The following is a 10,955-nucleotide window of genomic DNA, read 5'->3' on the forward strand; positions in this document are numbered from 1 at the left end:
TTATTCCTCCCCAGGTGCAGGACCCTGCACTTGTCCTTATTGAACCTCATGAGGTTCCTCTCTGCCCAACTCTCCAGCCTGTCCAGGTCCCTCTGGATRGCAGCACAGCCCTCCGGAGTGTCGGCCACTCCACCCAGCTTGGTGTCATCTGCAAACTTGCTAAGGGTGCATTCCGTGCCCTCGTCCAGGTCGGGTTGCTTGGGAATGCAGCCCAAAGCRGGTGGTACACTCCATCTAAGGCTAAATACGGGCACGAGACCGATAGTCAACAAGTACCGTAAGGGAAAGTTGAAAAGAACTTTTGTTACTACTACCTTGAAACCGGCACACGACAGACTCACCAGATTTCTCAATTAAAGTGGTCAACGACACGATCAGTAATTTACATAAGAGTTCTTCCAGGTATTTCAGGCCGTCCTTTTTCGAGTAGGCTCCATAATTTGGTATTCACAGCTCAAGAGAACTATTCGCAGTGAAAACAGAACCACCTATTCAAAAAGCAACCCAAATTTTTGTTTGGAAATTTGAAAAAAATTCTTAAGTTGGTTCTAAGTTAATTGTGTATTAATTCATACATTTACTATTTGAAAACTGAGATCTCAAAACATTAACATTTTATCCAAACTCCCCCCCCTAAAAATGGTTTAGATGATTGCTTTTTTAAAAAAAGCATCACTACAGGAAATACAGTGGAAAAGACCTTCTGGATTATTCAATCCAGTCACCAATATAACGGTTAAAAACTCTTCCATTTGCAATTTAATTGCAGGCCATTTATTTCTATTTGTCCGCATCTCAACACCGTCCTTCAGCTCTTTTTCCTTCCTGCTTGTCATAAAAGAGGCTTTCCACTGCCCTAAGCACTCCCAAAAGCTGCTCTCCTAGTCTGAAATTATTATTCTTGATGAGAATCAAGGGGTGATAGGAAACGTAAAATGCTTTTAATACCTCCCTACCTTTCCTGGAAGTGCTATGTTTGATGAATGCTATGACCACATTTATTGTTTTCAATATTGGTATCTCACAGCTGTCCTTGCAAACTATTCACGTATCTTGCTCTCTTTTTTTTTTTCTTGTTATTTCYTCTTATTGAAGTCTATCCTTAAAGCAGCCATTCTGATCTTGACTAAAAGCTTTTTGCATTGGAAAAAACACAGTCTGAGGAGACAACAGTCCAGATATCCCCTCCGGCCATATGAGGGCACCCCAAGAGGGGCACGAGCAGGAACAGTGAGTAGTGAAACCCTGGTCAACGATACGTAACCAATGGCCAGGGATAGAGGCAGCTTTTCCTAAACAACATTGCTGTAGGAGCTTTGAGAAGACCTTAAAGAGGTCAGTTAAAAAATGGTTTTGAATACAGAGGCTTCAGAAAGCGCATTTCCTTTTTTTTTTTTTTTACTCCATATCGCAGTGCCAGAGCAGCTGAGCTGCCCTGCCCTCAGGGCCTTGGTTCACAGGCCACCTCAGATCTTCTGAATCTTTAGACCAAATTCCTTACATCAACTAGCTGGCAGTATGTAGAACCTCCCTGTSTTAAGAAACCTACATCTTTTCACTTCCCAGAACTACTTGTGCATTATATCACTTCTTTGTCCCTTCTGAGTAAATATAACAAAAGGAAAACTGTAACGGTTCCCATCCCATCCCACCACGCTCCCATCTCTTTCATAGTCCTGAGAAAKAAGACAACTTGAAGTAAACACTCTGAAGGATTCAGCCTTGTAGAGAGGGGTAGAGCAAAAGAAAAAGTTGGCAGGACATGAAAACAAGCAATGGTCAAGACAACACGTGCTTTGCAAACCGAAAGCCTCAGTGGCCTTCAAGTGGAGAAGGGTCCTTCCCGAGGCCAGGAGGCATCCTTTGTCACCGTAGGTGATCCAGGATTAATCTCAGGCAGAGAAGTAATGATTACAAATTACAGACCCATTTCTGTCTCACCTGCTGTGACCAAGATTGCCAGCAGATTGGTTCACTCACCACTGATGAGCTTTCCAGCACGGTGTACGCTGAAATTATACAGAACCATCACGGGGAATTTGGGCCCCTAATGGAGTCCAAATGGGCCTGAGACACGAGCAGCAGCTTTTGCTGCACACAGGTCAACAGCCGCGCTCCTGGGTCCGTGGTCATGAATGCACAAGCCTCGTGGAAACTGTTTTAGTTTTACTTGTTCCTGAATTTGTGCCCATATCTGACCTATGAAACCAGATAATAAATCACTCAAACTGTGGGGCTAGCCCCCTACAAGTGGCTCCGTTCAGCTCTTCACAGCATTCAAGCAGGTTTGAGGAGAATGGAAACAAGGAATGTATTATGGTATGTTTACCCAACTTGATGGTTAGATCTACAGATAGCACCCAAAAGCTGGCACCTCTCCATTTCTCGAGACCGGTGATACCACCACATCAGAAGAGATTAATAATGTTTCCACATCCAGCGGGAGGTCAGGCACTGAATGGTGGAAAGGATRCTTTTCTAGGATATGCAGCTTCCGCACAAACACCACAAAAAAGTGCCTCCTGGGGAATAAGTCTTATTAGATTGAAATAAGATGCAGCATTTCCCAGTGCTCAAATCTTTATGTACTCTAATTGGTTTATAAACCATTATCCCTGGACGCTTTAAATCTGTTTTATAACTACAGGTATGAAGGGGAAATGTTCTTCTGGAGCGTCAATTCGATCAGAACAGAACAGTAGGCAATGGCTCCAAATTCATTGTTTGCCAACACAGGGGAGCTTAGGGCAAGAGAAAGACAAAACAAATTCTCTGTAGCAACCATTTGGTTTGGAAACCAGGCAAATAACGGGGAAGTAGAACACGGCACAGAGACTCCAGAGGGCAGGAGGCAGCAGCGGCCGTGGTGGGCTGCAGGGCAAGCCACCTTTGGGGGGTTTCCCAGGTTTGGGACGGGGAACTTCAGCAATTCAAGATTAGAGAACCTCAGGAATCACATCATCCTCATGAATCCTCAGATCAACTGGAACTACTYATTTCCACCACAGTAGTTATTTGCTTCTTTTAACCTAACAGAAGAAAAAAATGGTAGGACAACAAAGTCCATGGGTAACCAAACACCTTCATGAGCCTTCCACACTGTTAGTGGTCACAAGAAATTAAGGCAACACCGAGAAGGAAGGGGGAAGCTTGATGCCACCCATAGCACAACACATGTTCAGTGCTGCCACCAGTTGCAGAAACGCTGCCGTAGAGTCATTTATCCCACTTGAAGACTTAAAGGAAACAGAAATACAGCTTTATTTAATGCTCTAAGCCACTCTCGAGGTACAAGAGATCGGGCAGCCACGCGGGCGTGTGTTCAGCCTGCACATTAGGTTTATGGGAGCTTATATCTTTTTAAYGCAGCCCGGCTGCACTTACAGCAGTTTGCAGCTTCCCCAGGAAACCATTGTAAATGGGACCTGTGCCCAATTGTTTTTATCCCACTTAAGTAAATAAATGAAATATGCTAATTAGCACCCTATTAGCTCACAGCAGGGAGTAATCCAGGGCACTTTGATTGGAAATTATCGTCATCCAGGAAGCTGCTCTGCAACAGAATGTAAACTGGCCCAATTTTCTCTTTTTACCAACTGTGGATGTCGTCCAAATAACGGAGACGCCACCGAGCACAATATACGGGCGAGAGACAGGGATGTTTCAGGAAACCTCCTCTCAGTCTCCCACCAGTCTGGCATAGACAGATGCTGGCAGATCTCAGCACTAGAGATGCTGCCTGCATTTAAATCGGGGGGTCATTTTGTCAAAATCACTTCCAGGAAGGCAGTTGGTTTTCTCTGCTACTACCAGTATTTCAAGTTGTACTCCAAAATACTTTCTGAACTTATCACAAACCAATACTAATGTTGCCTGTTTTCTCTAAGGTCAAAATATTGAGGTCGGAACACGCCAGAGTCGTACCCTTAAAGCAAAAGAGGATATAGGATAAAATAAAACTCCCAACTAAATCCACAGCTCCAATATTTACAAACTGTAAGCAAGAACAACTATATTCTATAGAGTTCATATAAAATGTATCCTTTAAAAACACAAACTGCGTGCATTTTTCCTCCTTGCCAACAAAACAGAGCTGCCAGGCTAGTTAGTGCTCACCTGCATGGGAAACTTGGCCAACATCTGACCCGGGAGCAGCACGGGCATCGCGCTGCTGCTGAGGCGCGGAGGGAAAAGGCTTCATAAAAGAGCAGCGTGTTTCCCAGTCTGGTCTTTCAGAAACACCCAATTTCAAAGGGCTTTGGGGGATTAGACACTATGACATATCTGTCAGGTTGCCACCGGGTATGTCAAAATCTCCATCATAGGTGGAGTCATGCAGCGCGGCTTACTCGTGTTGCAGAGGTGCTGGTAGCACACTCCTCTCGTTATCAAATTTATAYGAAGAGTTACAGGCTTTACCTGAGGATTTAGTGACTGCCATTTAAGCTACAGGAGAACTGCAAATTTTAATCTGCTGAATAGAGAGGCAGTTTGGAGTGTGTTCTCCATGAAACTTGCAGGTCTTCCTTCTAATAAGAATCTGGTTCTTATTAGAAGGAAATATATTGCATATATTTAAGGCCCCCAAAATGCAAAACAGGTTTTTTTTAATAAGAGGTAGTTTATTGATTATATCCAATTTTGTTTGCTAAAAAAAAGCAGAATCTTTCAAACTGACCAAACACCTTTCTTTTGTACAAAATCATAATTTAAACTCATGAACATACGGCTCATGTCCACTATATATTCTGCCACTATCATTTAACCTTGATACCTGYCTCTCACCTACAAAGTCACACACGAAAGTTGACCACCAGAAGCAGCATAGGGGAACATCAAAGATTCATTTTTAAGTTGGGACTTTTAAGTTATGAAAAGGAAAACAGAATTGTGAATGGCAAACACAGTCCTCTAAAGTCTATACTAATTATTCTGCTAAAAGGATGCTTTTCTAAGAAGAAGAGAAGATGCCACAATGAAGAGATGATCAGATGCGGGTCTGCTGCTGTGCTGGACCCCTCAGCTAACAACCCTTGCTGCAGTGCCCGCTGGTTCCCAAAYACTTCAACTTGGGCAGGTAAGAATATTGCATGTCGAGTTTCCAGGACTGCTCTGAAACACTCAACAGCTTTGTCCAAGATGGGTTTATTTCTAATTTTCCCCGTACATCAGGGATGCCAGTGGTCTTCYAGGAGACTCAAGAAACATCACTAACTTCCAGCATCACACAGATGGACTCAAAGGACTGTTTACAAATACACAGAGATATATAATACAAATATCTACCCAACCTTTGGGATAACGCCCTTTACCAGTAGGACATAATCTTTCCCCCACACAGAACACGACTTTTTTGACACAGAAAAGGACAACACTCCTCTCCCCCATGCAACAGGGTRGAAAAGAAAGTGTTATTTATGAGAATCAGGCAGTCTGGGAAGCTCAACAGCCTCTGATGCCCCGTTCCCCAGGGCAGTCGCTGCCACGACGCTGAACCTGCCGATGGAAGAAGGTCTGTGCACGTCCTGCGGCCACGCGCCACGGCCCAGCACGTCTGCTCCCTCCCTGCTGCAAGCACAGAGCCGAGGGAGACTGCAAAGCCACATGTGTCTCACCAGTAGTTAAAATAATCAAGTCAGCATTGGAGAGCACCAGAGCATCCCCAAAGAATCCAGAATTCCTGGAATGGTGCATTGCTGGCCAGGAAACACCCCGGCCAGGCCAGCGTTCATCAGCCCTAGTAAGTGTGGATCATAGAGTTGAGTTTCTGCTACATGCATTTATTTAACCTGTTGAAAAGTCATGTGGAGAGGAGAATGAGCTCTGAGTACTTTTACACATTTACAGTTGCTGGGAAAAACATTTCCTTGAAATCCACATGTTCAATATATCCATCTCACTTGGAGTCTGGCCTTCTGAAAGGAAAATTCACAACCTGGCATCAGGAATGAAAAAAACAGGAAGGAAATCCCTATTGACACATTAAATCAGACATGTTTGCAGGGTCGCTGGAGATGGGAAGGGCTCGGCTGCAGCTTCTGCAGACAGATCACAGGGAGAAGCACTGGCTGCTACCAGGTAATTCTACCTGCTAATTACCTGGGAAAAGCCTGGTACTAAACTGACCTGAATGTTTGCCTGGATTCTGGGACSCATTAAAGCAAAGCACTTTAAACAGTCTCACAGTCATGTTGACAGAAACTCTGGAGCTGCTTAAAATACATCAGAAGTAATTTTGCAAACTAATGATTAGAGTTTCAGTCAGCCCCAGTCTGCCCAGACATTCAAATTCCCCAGCAGCTGCAACAAAAATAAGAGTGTATTGGGTGGGTGGTGACTTTTTTTATTATTATTTTAATTATGACTATAAAAAGCCCCCACTGAGACGGTCTTGGTGCCTGCCAAGTGACAAGTGCACAGCAAAATGCAGCTCAGATGATGTCAGGCAGTCTTGGAGCTCTTCTAGTTTGAAACAGGGCGCCTACTCTGCCCTCAAAGTGAAACAGAGAATCAAAGAGGGGATTAAAAAGAGAAAAGAAGGGAGAAGGAGAAAAAGGACTGTCAGCAGGGCTTGATCTGAGGGCTAACAGGTTGCCAACAGCTGCCTAGAGAATGTCCACAGGAGAGAGGAAAGAAGTGTCACATTAGTTTGAAATTGTTAACTTTCAAACAATCTCGAGTCTAGCGCTTGTCATGAGCGAGTTTGAAGGTCACAGTTACTGCAAAGAAGGGAACCACACTGCTGCTTGGGCAGGCAGGGCCAGGGGCAAAGCCCCTGCGGGCTCCTACACCAACCCCAGCAGCTGCCGGACCGCTGGGAATCCCCAGCCGGGAGGTAACCGGCACCATCCCGACCCACCCAAAGCATCCGGCCTCCAAAGGGGACGTGCTGGGGATCGGCCTTGCAGTTCATCTGTGCTGAGAAGGTGTCGGCAAAGCTCAGAACTGCGCTCCCAAGTGACCAAGAACTTGATGCTCGGGGAAAAATCTCTCCCCAATTCCCTGCCAAAGGGCACACGCCACCAAATCCTCCAATTCGGCAGCTGTTATTAAACAGGACCCTTGGCTGTAGGATGCCCAAAGGAAATCCAGACCGGCCAGGCACCAAGATGTCCCTATTCGACAGAAGGCTGCACGTGTGTTCACCCTGGTGGGGAAAGCAATGGAAAGAATAAGGAAACTTTCCATGAACAGAGACACACCAGGCCTCATTTCCACTGTGCTGCCCCTGCCCAGGACGCAGGGCTCCACTGCAAGACAACTGGAGCACAMAGCCCATATAAAATGGGGGAAAAAAAGGCATTTTCCCAACTTCAGGCCTCTCTAACCATCTTCTGCAGTRCCAAAGGAGAACAGAAAAACCCAACAGGCTGCACAGCCAAGCCCAGACAATCCGGGCCCACACGAGCTGCATTTCCCATTGACCAGGCCAGAGCCTCTGCCGTGCAGACGAGCTGCCATTTGCCAGTCGGGAAGAACTCGGGTGCAATTAAACACTGCTAGAGACGCAAGAAAGCTCCTGTTATTGCCTGTGAGGAAGAAAAAAAGTGCCAGAGGTTTTTAACATTACAGCTATTGCTTTTCAGAAACTCTTCCCGGGAAATGTTGGAAAATCCCTTCCCTCCAAACAGACAAGCCTAAAATTACAGATTCATTAAATCAGTGTGTGGGTAAGAAGTGTCTTCATGGCATATCACTGGGTTTAAAATCAGAGAGAAAACACAATCTCCTTTCATCTGCTAAGAGAAATCTCTAACAAAGAGGGAACACAGAAACACAGCACTGCTCCTTGGCACCGGCTTTGCTGTCAAAAATTCTTCCTGCTCAGGGCCCTTTCTTCCCACCCTATCTACCTTGAAACTATCCTTGTCCCAAACTGTTATTTCAGGGTTGCATTAAACACTTGAGGATTTACTGAGCAGTCGTCACCAGCCCTTGAGCCTGACACCACAAACATCTGATCAAAGCTCTGCAAGAGAGTTTAATCCACTAGATAGCTGCCTAATGTGAGAAAATATTCTCTACACAATGCTTCTCATCACACACTTCTGAACAAAAATATTCTCTTTATCATACCCAAAGAATACACTAATCTTTTTTTCCCTGAGATCTTGGCATACAGAACATTATTAAAAACAGTGCAGCAGAGATGGAAAATAAAAAAGACTTATGGGTCAAAGCAGTTGAAAATTACTAGAATTGTTGCAGTTTGGATTGACCCAGGCATATTCCAAGGARAAGAACTAAATGAAAGGAACAGGGAGTCAATACTTTCATAAACTTAAATACTTAGAGCTGCATTAGCTTACCTACGCAATCAGACTAAYGTAACTCGCTGGAGGCAGCAACCAAGCTGAGCCCCTCACATTTTCCACAAGTCATGTCCCACGGCGCTGGCTCTGCCCACAGTCCCTTCCAGAGCTTTCCAGCCCTGTTCCACATGCCCACCATGTGTTTTCTCCTCCAGGCTTCCCCCCTTCAGTAGATCTGGCAGCTCCTCCCGACRCACGAGCTCTGCAAGGGGAAAGGGAGCCCGTGGGGCGGCGCGGGGCTTCCCGGGCACCGGCCTCTCCAGGGCACCTTTGCTCATGCTGGGGTTTTAGAATTGCTTGTCTGTGACTATTGCTTCCTTCAGAAAGGTGCTTAGCTCCGTAAGGGGTTTTAAAYGGAAAGTCACACTGAAAACAGAGTCCAGGCTCTTCCAGTTCAGCATGTGCTTGAGATCCTCACTCATTGCTGCTTCTCCTCAGAGCTCTCCAGATTGGTCTCCACTGCTCAGACCGACCAGAGCCAGGAATCTCAGACCGCTTACTAAACATCAAGTAGTGCATATAGGTAGGTTGCATATGTAGGCTGTTGGTCTTGTGCTACACACCTATCTTGAGAAATTAAACCTTGGAAAGATCATTAAYGTACCTGTGATTGCAGGACAGGAACACAAGAACCCCTAAAAATTACTGCAAGTTTCAGCAATGATTTTCACCATGACCGCAAGCAAATCATTTCTAATCTCTTGCTATATATAATAAAAGATTAATATTTACCTCACAGTACTTCACTAACTCACAGAATACCACAAACATTAATGTCCATAAAACACAATAAGCAAGAGACTGATAAGACTTGCTGCTCCCCCTCCAAGATCAGCCCCTGCTGCTCATTAGCCATTGACTTTACAGATACACCCATAATTTTCCACCTGGGTCACCTTCCAGACAAAGCAGTTGCAAGCAAGTAAAWCCCTTCCTCTTATCACCAAAAGAAGTTACCTCTCCACTTTGACAGCTGTTTTCCCACTTTAATATTTAACTTCCCAAAAGGAAAAAAGCATTGAAGTAGTTTGAACCAATAAATGCATATACTCAGGAGGGATCAACATGTTTAACGTGGAGAGAGAAACCTCTGGGTTTGCAGAGCTAGACGTGCAGCCTTGCACTTTTCCACCCCTGTTCTGGGAGGCCTGCAGTTTGTTAGAGCCAAATCTGGTCAGGGCTTCCCCAGAACTGCAGCACACCTACTCCTATGCAGAAGATGAAATTACCTTGAATACAAAGTTGGCAGATACAGCCTGGATTTTCCCCATTCTATTCTTATGCACACAAGAGTAAGAGGGGATAAARCTCACATCTAGCTCCAACATCACCATTCTGACTCTTACATAATACTCAAAACTAAGCCATATAAAAATGGTGTATGCCATCTGTGGAGAGCTGTTCTATGACATGGCAGTGGGCTCAATGCCAAGGAGGTCAAAGGAGGCTCCACAGTCCTCCTTTCTCTCCTCTCACAGAGGARCATTGGAACCACTGGATTCTGTTCCTGGCGTAGGGACATTGATTTAGATGAAGCCATAGACACAAAGCTTCCTTCAACATCAATGCAAAACATTCAAAAATTACTGAAGGGACAGCCCTCTACTTCTGAAAGGTGGAGAAATCTCCCCCAGATCACCCGCACTTCACATCCGTTGCTTTGGCTTGTGCAGTAGCCAATGTTAAGGTAGTTTAAACCTCCCACACTTACTTTTTTTTTTTTTTTATTTTTATTTCTAGAGCCCTTGAGAAACTTCAAGAATTAACAGCCAATACCTTCCAAGTGGAAGGGGAACAAAAGGACCGTCGTGGGCCTGATGCKCTCTCCCCCTCCAGCAGCCCAGTAGACTGCACCCGCATGCAGAAGCATGTCCACYGATGAAGCGGCTAGCTCTTCAACAACAGCCGATTGGTAGAAGCTGCAACGCTTTCTACTGAGTTTAATGTATTTATAACACATTGCAACATATAAATATGCAGCAGGAGGGGACCTCATGCTTTGCATGTCTTTTGATCAGGCGCTGTGTTTATTGACACTCATTTTGAAATCAGAGGCCAGAGCAGAAGAGACTTCAATCACAGCACCCCTTCTCATGGTGGTTTCGGAGAGCACCCTCCAGCAAAACCTAATTAGGAGCATTTTCTGCAGATTTGGGACATCCAACTTGAGACAATCTGCATGTGATTTTCAGAAATGTTGAATGTTGGTAGCCGTCATTGACACGAGCATCACGCAAGGTAACTCCACCTGAAAAGTGAAGCTTCAGAAGGCAAGGCACGACAGGACACGCGACAGGCGGCCACGTCAGCCTGCCCACGGGCCCGGCAGCATCACAAGACATCTCATATCTGATTCCAGCAACACGAAAGTAAGATTCGGGTCAACACACCTGTGAAATGAAAGTGAAACTCCTGTTGGGCGCTGGAACTGCTGTGTTGAAGATCATGGTACCTGGTGCTATGCACGTGCTGTAGAGTTAAGCAGGAGCAGCAGCATCCCACACCACTTCCTCTAAATTTTAAGTTCCTTGTAATTTCTATTTCTTTTTCTAAAATTTATTATGCATAGAATTGTAGTTTTGCAGTACTAAGCACATGATCCACTGCAAAGTATTCTATTCATTAAGGATGAAATTCAAAAAA

The 10,955-nt window shown here is 45.0% G+C and overlaps 1 long non-coding RNA gene across 1 annotated transcript; it reads left to right on the forward strand.

The window, feature by feature from the left end:
* Window positions 1-194: 194 nt before the first annotated feature.
* LOC112946260 lies at window positions 195-7,723 on the forward strand. Its single transcript, XR_003249195.1, has 3 exons — window positions 195-303; window positions 5,510-5,512; window positions 7,713-7,723. It is a non-coding gene; the product is annotated as an uncharacterized LOC112946260 (long non-coding RNA).
* Window positions 7,724-10,955: the final 3,232 nt, after the last annotated feature.

The sequence above is a fragment of the Nothoprocta perdicaria genome, unplaced genomic scaffold (assembly GCF_003342845.1).
Source record: "Nothoprocta perdicaria isolate Ctin4 unplaced genomic scaffold, notPer1 scaffold_20, whole genome shotgun sequence".
NCBI lineage: Eukaryota > Metazoa > Chordata > Aves > Tinamiformes > Tinamidae > Nothoprocta > Nothoprocta perdicaria.